This window comes from Hippocampus zosterae, chromosome 17, assembly GCF_025434085.1.
Source record: "Hippocampus zosterae strain Florida chromosome 17, ASM2543408v3, whole genome shotgun sequence".
NCBI classification, from domain to species: Eukaryota; Metazoa; Chordata; class Actinopteri; order Syngnathiformes; family Syngnathidae; genus Hippocampus; species Hippocampus zosterae.
In genome coordinates, this window is record NC_067467.1 from 15,416,729 (window position 1) to 15,436,294 (window position 19,566).

Sequence of the window (19,566 nt, forward strand, 5' to 3'; positions counted from 1 at the left end):
TATGTACACGTAGGGTATAAACAGAGTATGTGTCGCCGTTGTTCGTAGAAAGTGTGTCGCAATCATGAAAAAAGATGATGCAGTTCTTTGTGTAAATGGAAAAAGAATCACTGCCGTTCAACTCGAGCCGTGTGATGAGTCAAACATTGCACACGGCGCGTTGTGTGTATCTGTAAATCAATTCTTATTCTGCCATCAAAAGCCCTTTCTCAGTCTTGTTTTTGTCGTTGTATAGTTAGAGGTGTCACAAAAGCATAAACACATGAGCATCACTGTACTGCCCGATGTTCTTTTTCACAAAAAGCTTTTTTTCCGCCGTTTACGCAAAACTTGACTTTTGAACTGCTCATCACCAAAACAATTATCACTGCAATGAAGTACACTGTATGATTTGGGATTATTTGTTTGGATGCAACTGGGATCTTGCTCAAGTTGAAGGGAATTATGAACAGTTCAAAATGCCAGCAATTTTTTTTTTGCGGCATAAAAATACTCACATATTTTGGGTCAGTGTGATGCAAGATATGTTTCTGACTCAAAATAATCCTCAGCATTGCCCATATTGTGGAGGCGGACAACTACCACATAACACAATTTAAGACGTCCCGTTTGGAAGGCAGAAACGAAACGTGTTCACTGGTCATAACAGAGATTTGGAACAAGTGACTAATATGGTCATCAGAGGACTTGCACATCCCCAAACGCTCTGAGCAGTGCACGTAACAGAGCGAATGACTGAGCTAACCAGCAGGCTGGCACTTTTCTGTGGTGCGTTTCTTCAGCCTGTAAGGCACGCTATGACCCAGATAGCATAAAGGATTTCACGCATTTGGGATCCCTCTAAATTAAAGAGGCTCACTACTTCTTTCTTCTTCTTTTTCTTCTCTCTCATGGTCTCTTCTCTATCATGTGGAGAACAGAGAAGGGGATGCGTGAGTGGAGGATTGAAATGATGTTGCGGACGGAGAAGAGAACACATCTTCTCCTCCCCCTTCTTCCTCCCTGTTCTCTCTTCTTACTAAATCATCAAAAGGAGTTAAAATGCCAACAGACATAATGAGGTTGTGGAGTTCACCACTCCCCGCCCCCATTTCTTCATTTCCATGCAGCTTCCCACCTCTGTTATCGTTTTTTTTTTTAGTCTTCTTCACGCATTTCCTCAGACAATGCAAGGTTAAACATCGCAATGTTTCAGAACAATCACATACTAATAAGGTCTTCAAGAAAACTTTGTTCGTAAAATGTATTTTACATAAGTAATGACAACCTTTAATTGGCGTTTTTGCTGATGGTGACACATTTGGAATTATATTCCACAATATGGAGTGCCTGACTTTTAATTCATTTAGACATACACTATGTTCTCTGCTTACACCTGCAATATCTCTAACATAAATTTGCCAGTTTAAACAGTTTTGGACGCAATTTATTATTCATGAATTTGAAATGTGTTAATTAATTATTGGTCAACTCAGGTTGATTTGGTTCAAGTGAGTCACTGTCCGAATTTGCGTCAAGGCAATAGAGACCCTTAGATTCGAATTTCTTGAATCATTGCGGAGATTTGAAGAATTAATTCAAGATCTCTGGAATAAAATTACATCCATTCATCCATTTTCGGCACCGCTTATGATCATCAGGGTCAAGGCTATGCTGGAGCATCAGGTAGCTTCGGGCAAGAGGTGTGGCCTGGGTGACAGCCAGTTGCAGGGAAAGAATTATCTTCTCTCTAATATTAGCTGATGTTCATTATCATATATGTTCAAATTCTAACTGATTCCAGCAACCATCCACAACCACCTGACCACTTCACAAAATATGGATATTTAATTGTATTTGTAACCCGGCATGTGGCAAAGGGGTGTGTGCATAACCAAAATCTATATTGACTAAAAGAGTAGCGTCGTTAAAAAATGCTTAATTAAACAGAACTGAATATTGCCGTGGCCCGAGCGAATCAGGGCACAAAATACTAGTGGGGTGTCAGCGAATGAGAGGTGCAGTTTTTCACCTTCGTGACGTCACGAACGTGCGGCGCAACCTATCTCGCTCTCTTTTTCTCACGGGACCTGAATGCGAGCGGACGTATTCTTCGGCCGTTGCAAAGAAGTGTTTCGGGAGAAAGAGAGTCATTCTACGCAGTGACTGTGCTTTTAGTAGTGATGGGTCCATGAGGCCTCATGAGGCATGTCGACACACTGACACACTGTGTTGATACTGTGCTGATACTGTGTCACTGACCACTGCCACCTGCTGGACCTTCAGGATCCCTGCAGCCAACCCACTTAACAGACTGAACTGACTGATAAATTGTTTTGTATATTGAACATATAAAATATACAATTCGGTAATAAATTGGCAAAAGGTGAAGGTAAGATATAAAAAAAGGAAAAGAAAATAGTCATCATCACAAATATGTGTTCAAAGGAGTAGAAAGAAGCAAAAAACCTAACCCGAGTCCTACCCCTTCTTATATATGAATTGATCATTTTTCTAAATAGGAAAGAAAGTCTAAATATCAACAAATGCTTTTACCCTTATGTATGCTGTACTAATACATTTTTACATTAGGTTTGTATATACAGTACATACTCTTTAGAGCACATGTATATGTCGATTTTCTCATATTCATAATGGATGCTACATTTCATTAATATATTAAATAATCTCATCAATGTATTTCTGATGTATTGCTATATTTCATGAGTGTATCGAATTTATCAGCTTAATTCTGATTTGTGTAGTTGTACTACTCTCAAATTCATTTTTAATCTCAGCAAGAGAGTTCCTCATTTTACTGGTCCGTTTCAGAATCATTCCACAGATTTACACCTATTACAGATACACTCCTTTGTGTGATGTTCGTTCGTGTTTTGGATTTTTTTGTATAGATTAGTACCCCCTAAATTATGACAACTTTCTCGAATTTAAAAAAGCTTCTGGATCTTTTGGCAAAGGTTATTATTGTGTGCTTTGTACATTAATTGGGTGATTTTGAAGTCAATCAGGTCATGAGATTTAATTGTTTAATTTGATAAACAATGGATTTGTGGGTTCCGTCCATTTGGAACCAGTGATTGTTCCGATTGCTTTGTATTGTAGTTTTAAAACAGTGTTTTACTGGCATTTCCCCATATTCCCACACAATAGGTCAAATATGGAAGTAATAAAAGTATAAGGTGTACAAGGATCCCTTATTCAGCACATCCTTAGTTTTTGGGAGGATCCCTATGGTTTGGGATATTTTTCTTTTATTATCTATTATGTAGCTGCCAGCACGGTTTTGCATCTACAACTGTTCCAAAACATTTTCATAAGGTCATTCATCGATTTGATGATGAAGTGTATACAATATCATTCACATCCATGCATTCATTTTGCAACATTCAATGTGTTCAAATAATGTGAAGATCATTTGAATGAGGATGCTTGTGGGCTTTTATTTCACAAATTTTTATTGAGAAAAATAAGATGCTCCAATGTTTTAAACTTCAGCCTGTTGCGTCTTTTACAAGCGATTTCTACTGCTGTGGAGAACACACGCTCACAAGGGACGGATGAGGCTGGCGTACAAAGGAACTCCTTTGCGAGGTGGGTGAGGTTTGGGAAAGAAGTGTGTTGGTCCTTCCAGTACAGCTGCTTCCTGGAACCTTGATTGTCAAACATGGAGTGGAGAGTCAACCAATAATAATTACTGATTGTCAATTACATCATCAACATAGCAACCGTGAAAAGATGAGTGAACGTTTGTATACCTGGCGTAATACTGGGTGTATCGCGAACTTCATTCTCATGCTTGGCCCGATAATGCCTCAGCATGGTGGAGGTGCTTCTGTTGGTGTATGACAATTCGACCCGGCAAATTCGACATTTCACCTGTAATGAAATGTGAATAAGAACTAACTAAGAGTTACCTTGAAATGTATTCGGATTAGAATGGTACAACACATGTCAATAATCTGAGAGGCACTCGGCGAGTGCCTCTCGCCGAGAAGCTCTCGGCGACAGAAGGCGATTTGAATAAATAAATAAATAATACCGTATTCTCCGGGACATCAAAATGATCCCACACGGCGGATGATTTGCGTCTCTGCTCCATAATCGGCAAGGAAGGCAAGGCACGAACACGAAGTCTGCACTGACACGAACTTCGACAAGCGAGCGTGAGTGAGGTCTGGCTTGTTTCGGCAAGTGGCATTGTGTCGCCAAACCCACTTCCTTATAAACACTGTGCGGCGGGCTTTTGCTGCGTCAACGCCCTCTGCACTGAGTCGACGCCCCCTGGACTAAGTGGCGCAGCCTGTACTGTGCCAAGCAGCCGATGCGGTCTAAACTGCACCGGTGCAGTTCACGTGTCAATTAGCAGCCTGGACTGTGTCAACGCAGCCGATGTGTCAATTAGCAGCCTGGACTGTGTCAACACAGTCGATGTGTCAATTAGCAGCCTGGACTGTGTCAACGCAGCCGGTGTGTCAATTAGAAGCCTGGACTGTGTCAATGCAGTTCACGTGTCAATCACGTGACGTAATGAAGCAGCACATGCATCGACACGTGGTTTGCTCTGTGAGCCCGGCGCATGTGTCAATGCATCGGTGTCGCTGGACCCATCACTAGCTTTTAGGCTTGAACGTGTTATGTGCATTTCCTTTAAAATCACTTGTTTCTAAAATGTAGTCACCTTCCTTAGACCTCGAGCACTGGACCTGGCTAAGGTAGCTGTAAGCTTTCCGTACCGCCGGGATTTCGCCGACCGTATAACGTCGTCGGAGTCTCGTTCAACATTCTTCTGGTGAGTGTACATGAATGTTAACGTCTCACAGTACTTGGAATTAAGTACTTAATATTAATTACTGTAGTTATCTTATTGCCGGCGCTCGTGAGCTCTCGGCCCTATTAGGCCGGGCCTTGTGTGGAGTTCTAATTGAGGACAGCGCTGGGGTTAGTGTGCCTTCAGTGGAGTGGATTCCATTACGGTTCCCTGACTTCCAAAAGTGCCGGAAAAGGGGGTACAGTGGTACAGTATATTACATTTGATAAATTTTATTTTTTTAATTGTGTTGGTGATGTTTAGAAGAATTTATTTTGTACGAACATTTTATGTTTAGTTATTTCATTCAGATTGAAAGAAAAAAATGAAACTCACACCGGTGTTGAGAAGGGTGATCACCAATTATTTTGCTTGAGGGAAAGGTCGACTAAGAGGTTGAGACTAAATTGGATTTATTTACTTTCTTTTTTCACTGTTTGTCATGATAATAATTTTGTTGTCCTGTGTTTATGTTGATATAAAAGTTCATTGTTTTTACAACTGTTGTCTTGTTTCTTTGCCCATGCCACCCCCTCAATGGTGACATCATTGGCTTCAGTGAATCGAAACTAGTGTCCCCTTACTGGTCCAAGTAGAAACCCGTTGTCTGCCCCAGAGTGTTTTATCATCTCCAGCAATTATAAAACAGACGTAGCCCTTGTTACATATTGTTCAGATCAAATGCTGGAATTGGCTTTAGCTCTCTGTGATAAAGCAAGTATTTTAGCAAAGATGAAAAATTATCTGACAGTGTATGAGAATAAGGCTCCAGTGTGTTATCATTATGAAGTCGCGAGCAAACTAAAGTGATAATGGAAGAATCGGATGTCAAAAGACTGCTTAAAATATTGGATATTTTCATGGGTTTAGTCATTCAACTTATGAAAAAGATGGTAAGCCTGCTGTTGATTTTCACTTTTGGTCAGGTTGAGAAAAAAAAATCATCTTGCTATGCCATTCTTGTGGATAGAATATTATGTCATGTCAATGATTTGTTTATAGGCAAAATACAATTCCCCTGTCAAAATGAACTCAACTGTGTAAACAGAATTGACCCTAGGCTCAGCAAATTTTCTTTTTTTTAAATTAAATTTTTGTTTTTGTGAGTAAATAATTTCAAGAAGTAGCACAATGTAAGTTGAATAATGCGTGCTGTACACTGAGCCTCATGGCCCAAATTGGCTGAAATGAACAATTGAGAAAAATAATCTAGACAATGATTCCCTGACGCACATCAGGTAACTGACCATGGCACATTAAAAAAATAATAATTGTCGGGGTGTTCTTATTGGGAAGTGGTGTTTTCAAGCCCCACAAAAACTTAATTTTATTTTTTTAATTTTACCACAACATGGCACGATTGTCAAGGAAGAAGTTGTTATCCTTGATTGCTGTAGCTGTTTTATAATAACACAAAGAGAAAAACAGAGCAAGAAATATAACATATTTCTGAGCTTGGTGGTTCCATTCACTGACTTTACATCATGCATTTCTACAACAGAGACTGTCCATTCATCCATCCATTTTGCAATGGGCTTATCCTCACAAGGATTGCGGGCATGCTGGTTTCTATCCCAGCTGTATCCATGCAGTGGGTGGGGACACCCTGAACTGGTGGCCAGCCAATCGCAGGGCACACATAGAAAAACAACCATTCGTGCTTACAATCACACAAAGGGACAATTTGGAGTTCCCAATCAATCTGCCATGAATGTTTTTGGAATGTGGGGGGAAACCGGAGCACCCGTATAAAACCTATGCAGGCATGGTTCGTGTTTCCATAAAAATACAATTTTGTTATAGTTTGGCAATGGCTGTAATAGTCTGAATGAAGTTTATAACCGAAAATATATTTCAGTTGAAAAAATTCACGTCATTTGACATGGCACTTTTGGATGGCCATTAATTGCATCTGTGATATTCTGACACAATGTATTCAAATTTTCGATCACAGTGAGTGGTCGATGCATTGTTACTCATTAAAGCTATCATATTTTCTGCACTATTAGGCTCTTCGGATTATATGGGGACACCTTCAATGAATGACCTATTTTAAAACTGTTTTCATATATAGGGTTTACTGCATTCCAAGGTGCATAGAATAAAAGCTACAATAATGGCTGCGGTTGTGCTATGCATCCACTAGAGAGAGCTACAAGTCTTGCTTGTCTCCTTCTTCCTTCGTTTAGTCAGTAGTTAACTCTGCTTTTTGAATGCTTTTAGGTGTGCCTCATAGTGCGGAAAATATGGTTGTTGCCGAACCTGCACACCGTGGAGCAACATAGTGTGGTCCGGCCCGTTTTTTTAAATGTTTGCAAATGTAGCGAATGTTTTTGTCAGTGTTTTTTTAAAGTTTGCAAAACGTTGCAAAGATGCCAAGAAAAACGTTTTGGGACCTGTAAAACTGCTTGTGAATGTCTTTGTAATCATTTGCAACCTTATTTAAAAAAAAAAAAAAAAACATTTGTGATGTTTGAGATGCCACATTAAACGGGGTCCAAAAGGGTCCTTAAAGTTCATAAAAATCAATAAAAGAAGTTGTAAAATTATGTTCTTAATTGTCCATTATTTTCAGGGAAATCTTCTAAAATCCATAAAAATTAACCTGCGGTGTTCATTTCATTTGTGTATATCATTTTCTCCACCCTTCCAATTAATAGTTTTGTCAGAACATGCAGGACCTGGTACGCGCTCTGCTTTTTCCGCCGTCTCCGATTAGTTCCGACGATGATCACATGATCACTTGGGTCATTCCGGGAAACAACAATACAGTAGATTGACACCATCCTGGAGCAGTGAATGGATGGTTTGGTTGCCGGCTCGGTAAACAATTGCCGTATTTTCTGGAAAAATCTGTTCATTGAATTTATCGATCTCAACAAGTGACAGACAAATATGTAGCGACGCCACTCGAGAGAAGCTCGCGTCAGCAGTCGATAGTCCGCTGCTCTCTGCTGTGTGTGCATCAGCTAAGCTTAGCTGTTGTTTCGGCTAGGCTAGCGTTTTGTTGTCGTAGATCAAAGCGTATTGAATTAGTGACGTCGGTTGCTTGGTTGAAACCAAAAGACGTGCGCGTGCGTACATGTTCAAGCGGACGCAAACACAGCAGAGAGCAGCGGACTTTCGACTATTGAGGCACGCTTCGCTCGAGTGTGAGTCGCTACAAATATTCCGGGACAATGCTATTTTCAAGTGGCGTGGCTGGAGAAGCCGGAGTTCCGTGTTTGGGTCAGAAAAATTGCTGGTGATTACACGTCGGCCTACTGCCGAGTGTGGAAGGGCATCTGCGTGAGAGGTAAAACTTGTCATAGCCTCCTGCTCAAGTCAAATGCATTGAGGCACACAGCAAAACAGAAGAAAATTGATCGCCAAGAACTTGCAAAAGAGTGAGGAGAAAACTAAGTCACTGTCTGCTATTCTCTAATTGACATATCAGTTTCATATTTATCATTATGAAACATTTCTGATCATTCACGATGATATGAGGGAAAATAATAGGGTTGGACCATTTGGGATTTAGACTTCTGACATGCATTTTAGCTGTTCAGGTATACTGGATACTGCTAAGATGGGCAATCAGTACGACTGTTAGTGAAACCAGATTTTTCTAAACCCTGTCCACGTGACCCATATGACCATTAGCTCTGTTCTTAGTGTTGTGTTTATTCGAAAATAAATTGAAGTTTTATATTTTCTCAATTTAAATTTTTCCTTGTGTGTTTTATTTGAGAATTAGTTAAAAAGTATTAAATTTCATATTTTTTTTTCATTTCATAACTGTGATACAGGTAGCAGTGAAAATTTGACATACAGTCTGTCAAATAAAGGGTTAAGTGATTGCCCCTAAAAATAAAGATGTGCCCTTCCTTTGGCAGCAATGATTTGAACACCAGCTCAGTGATATGTAGCTTTCTGTTCAGCCCGTAAATTGCTGAGCGCGGGCATTAAATCCACAATGAATCCCCCGCTGAATGGAGAAAAGGTCCTTAAAATTGCGAAATTGGTCCACGAAAGTCATTAATAGGTCCATAAATAAAAAGCAAGTGGAAGAGTGGGAACCCTGTTAAAGCAAGCATTACCAGGAGAATATTTCTTTAATTTTCTCCAAATACCACAACTAAAGCCAGCTGCATGCTGAGTAATGTAAACAAACCCCACTGAATGGTCAGTCATTTATAGAAACATTTTCAAGTCTGAAACAAATCCATCTTTCCATAATTTGCTGGCAATTGTCCAGTTCTACTAGTTCAAATGCCATTTCTTGCCGTGCGACTCTATTTTTGGCTTCAATGTTTGGATGGAAAGGACATTGTCCAACTCCATCCTACTTTTGCGGTCTCTTCTTCTGCTGTATTTTCCTTTGCTTAAAAAGATGAAAAGGAACTTGGTTGTGCCATATTGCTGAACATGTTGAGAATGAGCCAAAGAATTGCTCTCACGCAATAGAAATCGTGTGTCGTAAAATTATACAGTATTTTTTTTCTTGGTAAATGAGACTGGTTGTAATCAAAATGGATTCACAGCGTTATGGAAAGTGGCTTTTATTATCCAGTCTTCCTCTTTTGTTTAAATGGGAGCTGTCTATTCAGCACCACAGCAACAAAATTCAACATTATGCCAGTGAGGCAGCTCCAAAAGCCATGTTCCACGTGCATGTGTTCGGAATGCCATTGACGTGGAATAATTCTGGAATCTGTTTCTTTTTGTCAGTTTTGTTTTAACAATAAAAAGGATTGCATGTGGTTGTGTTATGCCCAATAATACTAATACTCAAGCTGCATCATTGTGGTCTGTACCGCTCTCTACCTGGCCTTTTAAGCAGTCTGTGGAAATGTTATTTTTGAACAAAGGGCGAAGTTAGTTGCCTTTGGCCTATTTCTGTACTTTGTCTCTTCTAATCCTCTTTCTTCATCCTTTCCCCGTCGCTCATCCCATTTCCTCTGTTCCCCCTCACTTTCTCACTCTCTCACACCCCCACTCTATCTCTCTCTCTCTTTTCATCTTACACTCCAGTCAACTGTGCACTGCTAGCCCTTCGTTACATGAACACACCAATCGTCTGTGTATGACTGTCGGGGAGTAGAGAGAAATGAGCGAGTGCGATAAAAGGTGAACATGAATATGTGTCACTCAGTCATATGTGATGTGATATATGGAATTAACTAATTATCAAATTCCACTTGAAAGATAAGCTTTAGAATATAAATATTGAAATTCAACATGTAATTTCACATTTGGTGTCACAAGTCTGCTTCTTATTCCAACACATCGGAAATGTTTAGACTCCAGGATTAAGTTAAAAATATATATATATGTATATGCGGCACAGTGGTTAGCGCGTCAACCTCGCAGTGCAGAGGTCATGAGTTCGGTCCCGGCTCCCTGTGTGGAGTTTGCATGTTCTCCAAGGGCCTGCGTGTTTTTTCTCTCGGCACTCCTGTTTCCTCCCACATTCCAAAAAAAATGCATGGCAGGCTGATTGAATGCTCAAAATTGTCCCTAGGTGTGAGTGTGAGCGCGGAATGAGTTTCGTCTCGGTGTGCCCTGTGATTGGTTGGCAAATGGTTCCCAGCACCACCCGCGACACTTATGAGGATTAAGCGGATCGGAGATGAATGAAAATATATATTGTGTGTGTGTGTGAAGTGTGTGAAGTGTGCTGAGCATCACATAACTGGGCTCCATATATTAGTCTAAAAACCCTGCACTCCACCAGCACAAGCTGAGCTCTTAGGTCCACTAACCAGAATCTTATAACTGTCTCTTGGACATGTCTGGACATGTCGCACCTAATCTTTGGAATCGTTTTTCTGAGGTATCTGGACTCTGCAGACCTCTAAAAAGCAGCTCAGACCCATCCATTGATTCACATTTTTCAACACCCGACGTCTGTCTCCGCTCGAGTGGTTTTAAATTAATCTTCATTTAAAAAGCATATTTCTGAATAAAATTGTAATTCAATGTGTTTCATTATATGGCAAGAACTTTTGGGGCCATTCATCCAGTACAAGTTGCGCATGTTTTAAAGGCTATTTTAAAGATTAACTATTCAAATTAGTGAAGTTGCAGCATGATTACCAGACAACATGACAATAAGGTTATCCAAAAATTACGGAATGTTTAAAGAAGCGATGATTGTGATTGACACTGTATTTAAAATGATGATTCTATTCGAAATCGGGCTGAAAGAGTTTGGACCTGCAATTGCAATTTCATTTCAAAGTCTTTATCACATCTATTTTATCTTTCTGAATTAAAATAGAAAATAGCAGATTTATAATGCATAAATATTCAGTTCGGATAGGTTAGGCTTATGCTTAAATAGTCAAACCAACAATTAAAATGAAATTCAATGTATTCACCTCCATTAGAGTTGTTCGTAAACACTTTGAGTGTCTTTTAGGCGTTCACTCTGACAAGTTCACAACGTTCTACCGAATAAGTGTGGCGTAAACATACATCACCTAATCATAAATCAGATGAGAATTATCTGTGGCTTTATCACTTCAACTTTTCATTTTATGTAATAATATGTAAACATGTGGATTGCAACTCTTAAACATTGAACTTAACCAGACACGCAATAAATACAGTACTGAATTAAAAAAAAAAAAAAATCGAGAATACTAACCTAAAAAAAAATCTAATTACACAAACAGACCCCCCCCCCTTACACACACACACAGGCTGTGTCAAATGTATAAAGGTAGGGTTTCAAAACTATGTGGCATGGGGGACGATATGATCAGCCCGAGCGAGCCCCAGTTTATTTCAAACCTTGTACGTAGCACTGCTCCTTCTATTACCTCCACTTCAAAATCTAATCACACAAACAGACCCCCCCCCCCCTACACACACACACACAGGCTATGATCAACTGGCCAAGCATGTTGCTATCGCACTGTGCTGTGCTTTTTAGCTCTTGATATTTTTTCGTTTTAAACCATGTGTCGACGAGGCAAGTTGAATTACTATAAATGAGATTACGGAGATCTCCTGCCCCCAAACGCCGGTTCACGGTTGATTTGGTACTGGACTGCACGGAGAGACTTTGTTGTTATACGTCAGCCACCTACAATCCCCAACCCCATCGATTAACTTCCGAGGGGCAATATTAGTAGGACTGGGTGATTACATTATCATATGATGGTGAATCATGATATGATGTCACCAGATGTGAGAATACAGTGAAACTCCTCTACAATGAAATCATGTTTGCAGCAAGAATTCTTTCACAACAGGGGGTTACTGTGGCAAATTTGATCTCAGATGAAAACACACACACACACAGATTCTTGGTCTCTTTATCACCACATTGGCCAAACCCCGGTGGAACGAAGAAAGACGTGGACAGGACAACTGTTGTTTGTAGAAAAATATATGCATTTTTACAGAAAAAGAAAAGAAACATACAGATGACTGGAGAGAGAGCCTGTCCGTCTGACCTTGAGCGTCGTGTCGTCTCAACTCACTAGCTTAGCTGTTGTCGTGGCAAGTCTAGCTTAGCTGTTCAAAGAGATCAAAGCTCTTTGATGTGTAACGTCCGTTGCGTCAGCACTGATTGGTTGAAGCCAAAATATGTGCGTCCGTACACGTCCGCGCTGATGCATGCACAGCGGAGAGCAGCGGACTTTCGACTGCTGAGTCGCGCTTCACTCGAGTGGCGTAGCTACAGGGCCCACCTCCTGGATCCGAAGTCAGCGTGGGCGACGAAGGAAGGAAGCCGTAGGAATGACGGAACGGTCAGAATAGCCGACAGGAGGTGAAGCAGACTTGGCGGCGGCTGCGCGTGGTGTGGCTTTACAAAGGCGCCAGACATGATGTCAGTGGCGGAGTGCTGGGCGAACGAGACATCCAAGAGTGAACAGTTGTAGATGATGTCGTGGTCGAAGTGAGCACGGGAAGGGCAGTAGTTGAGGTTGAACCTAGGTAGCCGATGTCGATGAGGGAATTGCGGGGGAGGATGGACTCGTGTTATTGGAGAATGCGCTGTTCGTGAGCAAAGAAACTGCTGCTCTGCGACTGCCGGTTTGAGTCGGACGATGGTCGGTCGATGGAGTCGTTTCAATCACTGATTGGTTGAAGCCAAAATATGTGTGTGCATACATGTCCGCGCTGATGCACGCACAGCGGAGAGCAGCGGACTATCGTCTGCCGAGTTGCGCTTCACTCGAGTGCCGTCGCTACACACACACACACACACACACACACACACACACACACACACAAAAACGTACAGTATATGTGTACCCTTCATTTTTATTCCAATACGTAGAGCATAAATATGAGCATGCACTTATTTGACACTTCATATAGCCAGTGTAGAAAGAAAAAAAACGAGAAAGAAATTGCAAAATTTAGGATCAGCATTCACTTTCACTTACATTAATTTCTTGCATAATGTCTTTTACTTTGCTCCCTCCATCTTTCATTTTTATTACTTTTATCCTGTCTTCAAGCGTGAATGTTTTCTTTTCTTAACTCCTTGGTCTGCAATGGTCCGTTTCATAGCCATTTTAGCAATGCAACATTTGTGCTGAGTCTTAAACTAAGAATAAGAATAATACTTCCGGACTACTGCAAATGTGTCAACCAGCGTGGTGGTTGCTGCTGCCATTTCCGAACGAAGCTGTCGAGGTCGCTGTGGCATGCCGAGTTTGGATTAGACTTTTGCAGAAGGCTTGCTTTCCTTGAAGTGAATCTCGTTGCGAGGCAAGAGCAGAGAAAAGTATTTCGAATAACGGAACAGTGGGACTTCTTGTCGTAGGGGGAGCAGAAAAGTGGGAATGGCTTTCATGCATTGAAAAAATGTTCACACTAGGGGGTAGTTTCGCCCATGTAGGTTTCGTTGAAGAGGAGTTTCACTGTATTTCGTCATTTGGATGCAGTGACTTGTTGGCGATTGTAAGCAAACAAAGAGAATCATGTCCTTCTAACTCTGGTTTGCAAGTTGCAGTAAAAATAATTTGCCAATTCATAGAAGAAGCAGTAAACAGAAAGTAATACTAACAATGACCCAATGTGCATCTTAACGCACAGCTTATTGGCAGCCATGACTTGGTGAGAGGACTTTTCAAGATGAAGCTATTTTTACAAGAGAGTTTCTTACCATTGCTAGTGTGGCTGTATCTCGAGGCCGGCGTGTAGTCATTGAAGGTATGCCATAAAAAAAAAAAAGGCAATCTATCAATTCTGTTGAATCATTTGAACAATTAACACCCAAGTGATGAAGTGGAAGTAAATGCAAGCAAATATGACACAATCTGCCCACGTAAACAATGGCCAATGAAGTGCTCCTAAATAGCCTACAACCAAGGCAGAAATCAACTGTCATCTTTTGATCATTTGCAAGTAGCAATGATGCAAACATCATATATAGAAGGAGTGTCAAACTCATTTTAGTCAGCGTTCACATCTTAGATATGGTTTCCTTTCCAGGGCCATTATGACTGTGAAACCAAAGAAAACGTAGGATCACCTCATATGACATACCGTATTTTCACGACTATAAGGCGCCATTAAAAGTCTTAAATTTTCTCCAAAATGGACAGGACGCCTTATGATGCGGAGCGTCCTTTATATGCGCTGAGTTCCAAAATCTGACTGACAGCCGACACGCTGTTTATATAGAGAAAAGGCGGAAGTGACTGTGAAAGAAGTCGGCCAATCAGGGAAGGGTGGGCGTGTACATATACATATATGGAGAGGGAGAGAGAGAGAGAGGGGGAGAGAGAGGACAGACAAGCTAGTCCGCCAATGGTGAAGGGTGGGCGTGTAAGTGGACGCCTCAAGCCAGTACCAACACTTGTTTAGCGTGTGGCAATGTGCATTGTTGCAAAACAACTCCGGTTTTGGTTTCTAAGAACCCCTGAAAATAAATTCGACAAAAAGACACGCCTACGAAGCTCAGTTCAAACTTAAAGCCACCGGTTATGCTTTTGGCATGCGTGCCCATCTCACAGCAGCGGTGAAAAAACAAGTCAAGCAAATGAACTCTGAGCTTGCCGTTATTCCCGGAGGCTTGACTAAAGAACTCCAACCGCTCCGACATTGGCATCAACCGGGCGTTCAAAGTAAAGTTGCAAACGGCATGGGAACAATGGATGATCGGTGGCAAACACAACTTTACAAAGAGTGAGAGGCAGCGCTTGGCGAGTTACGCCACAATACGCAACAACGAGAGGGAACGCGGCGTTTTTGATGGATTACGGTACTTGCACAGTTGTTCAATTCTTTCTACACACACACGCGCTGCCACCATGTTTCGCTCTGTTCTTTACTTTCAAATGTGGGAAAGCTTCACACGAGAGAAATGTTGACTTTGCTGTTGCTGCTCCTTCTTTCCGCTCGGCAATGCGTAGCAACTCACACTAGCATGTGATGCATTCAATGACAACTGAGATGTGCAGTCCTCTGCTTCTGATACAGAGGATGAGGACTTTGATGGATTTCTGGGTGATGATTGATCGAAAAACGTGAGAACATTGTACGATGGCTAAATAAAATACACCCGAACTCAGTTCTGCTTTCGTTGCCTTTTTAAAAACGTGTTTTTATCTTATCTGTATGTCTTGGCATGCTACCGTATGCTTCAAGCTAACGTGTTAGAGTGCGCGCATGCATGCCGTATGTTTAAGCTGGCGTATGTTTTACCACTGTAAAACTGCGGCTATTCGTACGATGCGTCCTGTGTATGTGTAAAATACAGAAATGTCACGCATTAATGAGACTGCGGCCATTAGTACGATGCGTCAAATAGTCGTGAAAATACGGTACATACAACACAACTGGTGAAGCTTTGAATTCAGCCACCAGTAAGAATTGTTTGAATATTACATTTATTTTAAAGGTGGATTGGGAAAGGAAAAAATGCTTAATGTCTCTAGATTTCTAGAAGTAAAAACAATTTGCAATTTTCGTATTCCAGCAAGAAGTCGATTCAGTTTTTGTTTTATTATTCCGGAAGGGTTCAAATTTAGTAGTTCATTGCACTATTTTCGTTTTGAATGTTGTTAATAAAATGTGATGTGATAAGTGTTAAAATGTAAAAAGTTCTTTGTCATCTTTGTGCTTTACAACTGCAAATTTAAAAGCAATTATGTAAACTCAGTGATCGACACAAAGCGCCACCGCCTGTCGGAAAATGGTTGTCGTAGACATTGTCTAAAATGTCCCCGTCTCTATCAGTCCATGAAACCAAAAAGGTTGGGGTCACTTCTCTGTGTGCAAATATTTAATTAATCACATACAATAAAATTGTAATTGAAGTCAAGATGGCGCCTGAGAAGGCAGCCGTCGGCAAGTGCTCTCATAAGCCTTGCTTTTTTTTGGGTTTTTTTTGTTTTGTCACTTTGTGTTTGTTGTTACGTCGTGTGGACCTGTTGTGGACTTTTTTCAGCATTTTTTTGGCCACGACATTCATCAAGGAGGAGACTCTGTGCTTGGTGGTAGACTTCCGGGTAGAGTGAACGCTGGCGCGTTTTGGCTGCCGCTGCTCTCCCACAAACTTTTGTGTTTTACGGTGTTTTTACGCTCGATTGTTTTACTGTTTCGCATGGAATCACTATCATCATCTCACAGTCATTCCACCCAGCCCCCATTCACGCCTGCCTCGCACTCTCAACTATCTTCGACTGTTTCGTTCCGGCGTCTCAGCGTCCTACCTGTCAACCTGTCGCTCCTCCATCGACCTGTCAAGGGTCGGCTCCAGTTCTCGGTGGCCGAGCTCCTTCGGCTCCGCTTCCAATGGCTGGGCCCTCCTCCTGCTCTACACCGGCTCCCGGACATCGTTCGCTTTCCTTCCCGGAAATATATTCATCGTGGGTCTCGTCGGGGCTTCTGCCCCAACCGATCCAACACCATCATCTCCTTCTGGTCTTCCTCCCGTCGGCCATCCAGAAACGCCGGCCGATCCATCGACCATCGTGCGTTAGCCGGGCTTGGCTAGGTTGGCTAACGGCCCCCGCAGCAGCGAGACTGCCGCCGTCAACTTCGGGCTACTTAACATCCGTTCGCTTACTAGGGAAGGGTAATCTCATTCAAGATATCCTCACGGACCGTAAGCTTGACATTCTTTGCTTGAATGAAACCTGGCAAACTCCCGGGGACTTCTCACAGTTGAACGATTCCACTCCCCCGGGATTTGTTTACATTTCCAAGCCCCGCGATTCTGGTCGCGGAGGAGGTCTCGCGATAGTATACCGCGAGAAGTGGAAAGTACTTCCGGTTTCTCTCCCGCCACTTTCCTCCTTTGAATGCCTTGCCTGTCAAATATCCGGACCCATCCCCACAATTATTGCCACAGTGTACCGCTCCCCCAAACTCCACCGCGACTTTTTAAATGAAGTGTCTATTGTCCTCACCCATCTCTCCTCTCTGTCACCAAATGTAATAATCCTGGGAGATTTTAATATACATATGGACAACACTTCTCTTCCTCTCACCATTGACTTCACTTCTCCAATTAACAGTCTTGGTTTTGATCAATTTGTAGATTTTCCCACACCCTGGATCTTATCTGCTGCTCTGGTATTTCCCCCTCCAACAGTACTGCTGATGAACTTCCAATAACGGACCACTTCCTTATCTCATTCAACATTACACTCCAGCTCTCAACTGCCAAATCACCCTGGACCATTGTTTACCGTAATATTAAAGACATTAACATTGACTCTCTCACTGCATGGCTGACCACCCTGACTCCGGACATTGACTCAACTCCTGATGATTTGGTTTTCCAATATAACTCTGGTCTCACCAGCATCCTCAATACGCTCGCCCCTGTCAAGTCCCGCTCTGTCCTTTTGACTCGGTCTGCCCCTTGGTTCACCCCTCATCTACGTTCCTTGAAATTCCAAACCCGGCAGCTTGAGAGACTTTATAGGAAAACCGGCCTCACTGCTCACAAGGACATCTATGCAGCTCAACTATCCCTCTACAAGGATTCCATCTCTCAAGCAAAATCACATTACTACTCAGGACTCATCTGCTCCAATGCTGGAAATACTAAGACTCTCTTTTCCCTTTGGAACAGAATCACTCAACCTCCTGACTCCCTACCACCTCACTTTTACTCTCGTGACACCTGCAACACACTTCTCCTCTTTTTCAATGAAAAAATCAACAGAATCCACCAGCATCTGGGCTCCTCTGTACCTTTCCCCTCATCTGACCCTCTCACCCCTTGCAAACTGTTCTCTTCTTTTGAACTCCCCCATCTCTCATTAATTTCAGACCTCATCATTAAATCCAAGACTTCCTCCTGTCAGCTCGATCCCCTCCCCACAGTTCTGGTCAAATCCTGCCTACCCTCTCTGCTTCCCTTCATCTCAGCCATTATCCATTCCTCTCTGTCGACTGGAATTGTTCCTGTGCTCTTCAAAACTGAAGCTGTCACCCCAATCCTGAAAAAACCTGATTCAGATCCCAATGACTTCAATAACCTATGCCCCATTTCCCATCTTCACTTCATCTCGAAAATTCTGGAGAAAAAATGTCACCTCTCAGCTCCACTCCCACCTCACCGACAATAGTCTTTATGAACAATTCCAGTCCGGCTTCCGTCCCTGTCACATTACTGAAACAGCCCTCATAAAAATCACAAACGATCTTCTCATGGCAGCAGACTCTGGCCTTACCTCCATCCTCATCCTCCTTGACCTGAGTGCAGCCTTCGACACAATCTCTCACCCCATCCTCCTCAATAGACTCTACAATAGGCATCACCAACACCCCTCTACATTGGTTCCACTCATATCTCACTGGCCGCTCTCAGTTCATTCAACTTGATTCTTTTACTTCACAATCCCTCCCCGTTTCTTCTGGTGTTCCCCAGGGTTCTGTCCTCGGTCCGCTCCTCTTCATTGTCTACCTCCTTCCACTCTGAAACATTTTCCGCAAATTTGGCTTACACTTTCACTGCTTTGCGGATGACACCCAGCTCTATCTCTCCAGCAAACCCGACGCTTCTCTCCCACCCTCGTCCCTCTCTCACTGTCTCTCAGAAATCAAATCTTGGTTCACCCACAATTTCCTCAAGCTAAACAGCAATAAAACTGAACTCCTACTCGTCGGTACCAAATCCACTCTAAACAAAGCCGACAGTTTCTCCCCCACAATTGATAATGCCACTATATCTCCTTCCCCCCCAGGTGAAGAGTCTGGGTGTCATCCTTGACAGTTCACTATCCTTTCACTCCCACATCAATAACATTACCCGGTCCGCTCATTTCAACCTTCGCAATATAAACCGCCTCCGTCCCTCACTCACTCCGCACACCAACGCTATCCTTGTTCACAGTCTCGTCACTTCCCGTATTGACTACTGCAACTCACTCCTCTTCGGTGTCCATCAAAAATTCCTCCATAAACTTCAACTTGTTCAGAATTAAGCAGCCCGGATCATCACGAGAACCCCCTCCTTCCATCATATCACCCCCATCCTCCGACAGCTCCACTGGCTTCCTGTCAAACTTAGAATCAACTTCAAAATACTTCTCTATACATTCAAAGCCATCCATAACCTTGCGCCCCCCTATCTGTCAGATCTTCTTCAAATCTCCATTCCCTCTCGCTCACTCAGGTCCTCATCCTCCCTCCACCTTTTTCTACCCTCTGTCTGTCTCAGTACAATGGGGTGCAGAGCCTTCAGTCACTCTGCCCCCAAACTCTGGAACTCGCTTCCTCCCAACATTTGTAATATTGACTCTCTTTCCTTATTCAAAACCCAGCTCAAAACCCACCTATTCAGACTTGCCTAC

At 42.3% G+C, this 19,566-nt stretch overlaps 1 protein-coding gene and 1 long non-coding RNA gene across 10 annotated transcripts in view; one reads left to right on the forward strand and one right to left on the reverse strand.

The window, feature by feature from the left end:
- The window catches only part of LOC127590309 (uncharacterized), a 59,812-nt gene extending 51,559 nt beyond the window's left edge, over nucleotides 1-8,253 (forward strand). The window contains exons 2-3 of the long non-coding RNA XR_007959593.1: nucleotides 7,343-7,704; nucleotides 7,959-8,253. This is a non-coding gene — a long non-coding RNA (uncharacterized LOC127590309). The remainder of the gene's footprint in view (nucleotides 1-7,342; nucleotides 7,705-7,958) is intronic.
- rbfox1 (RNA binding fox-1 homolog 1) overlaps nucleotides 1-19,566 on the reverse strand; it is a 256,048-nt gene that overhangs the window by 222,309 nt on the left and 14,173 nt on the right. The gene's annotated exons all lie outside the window — the stretch shown is intronic.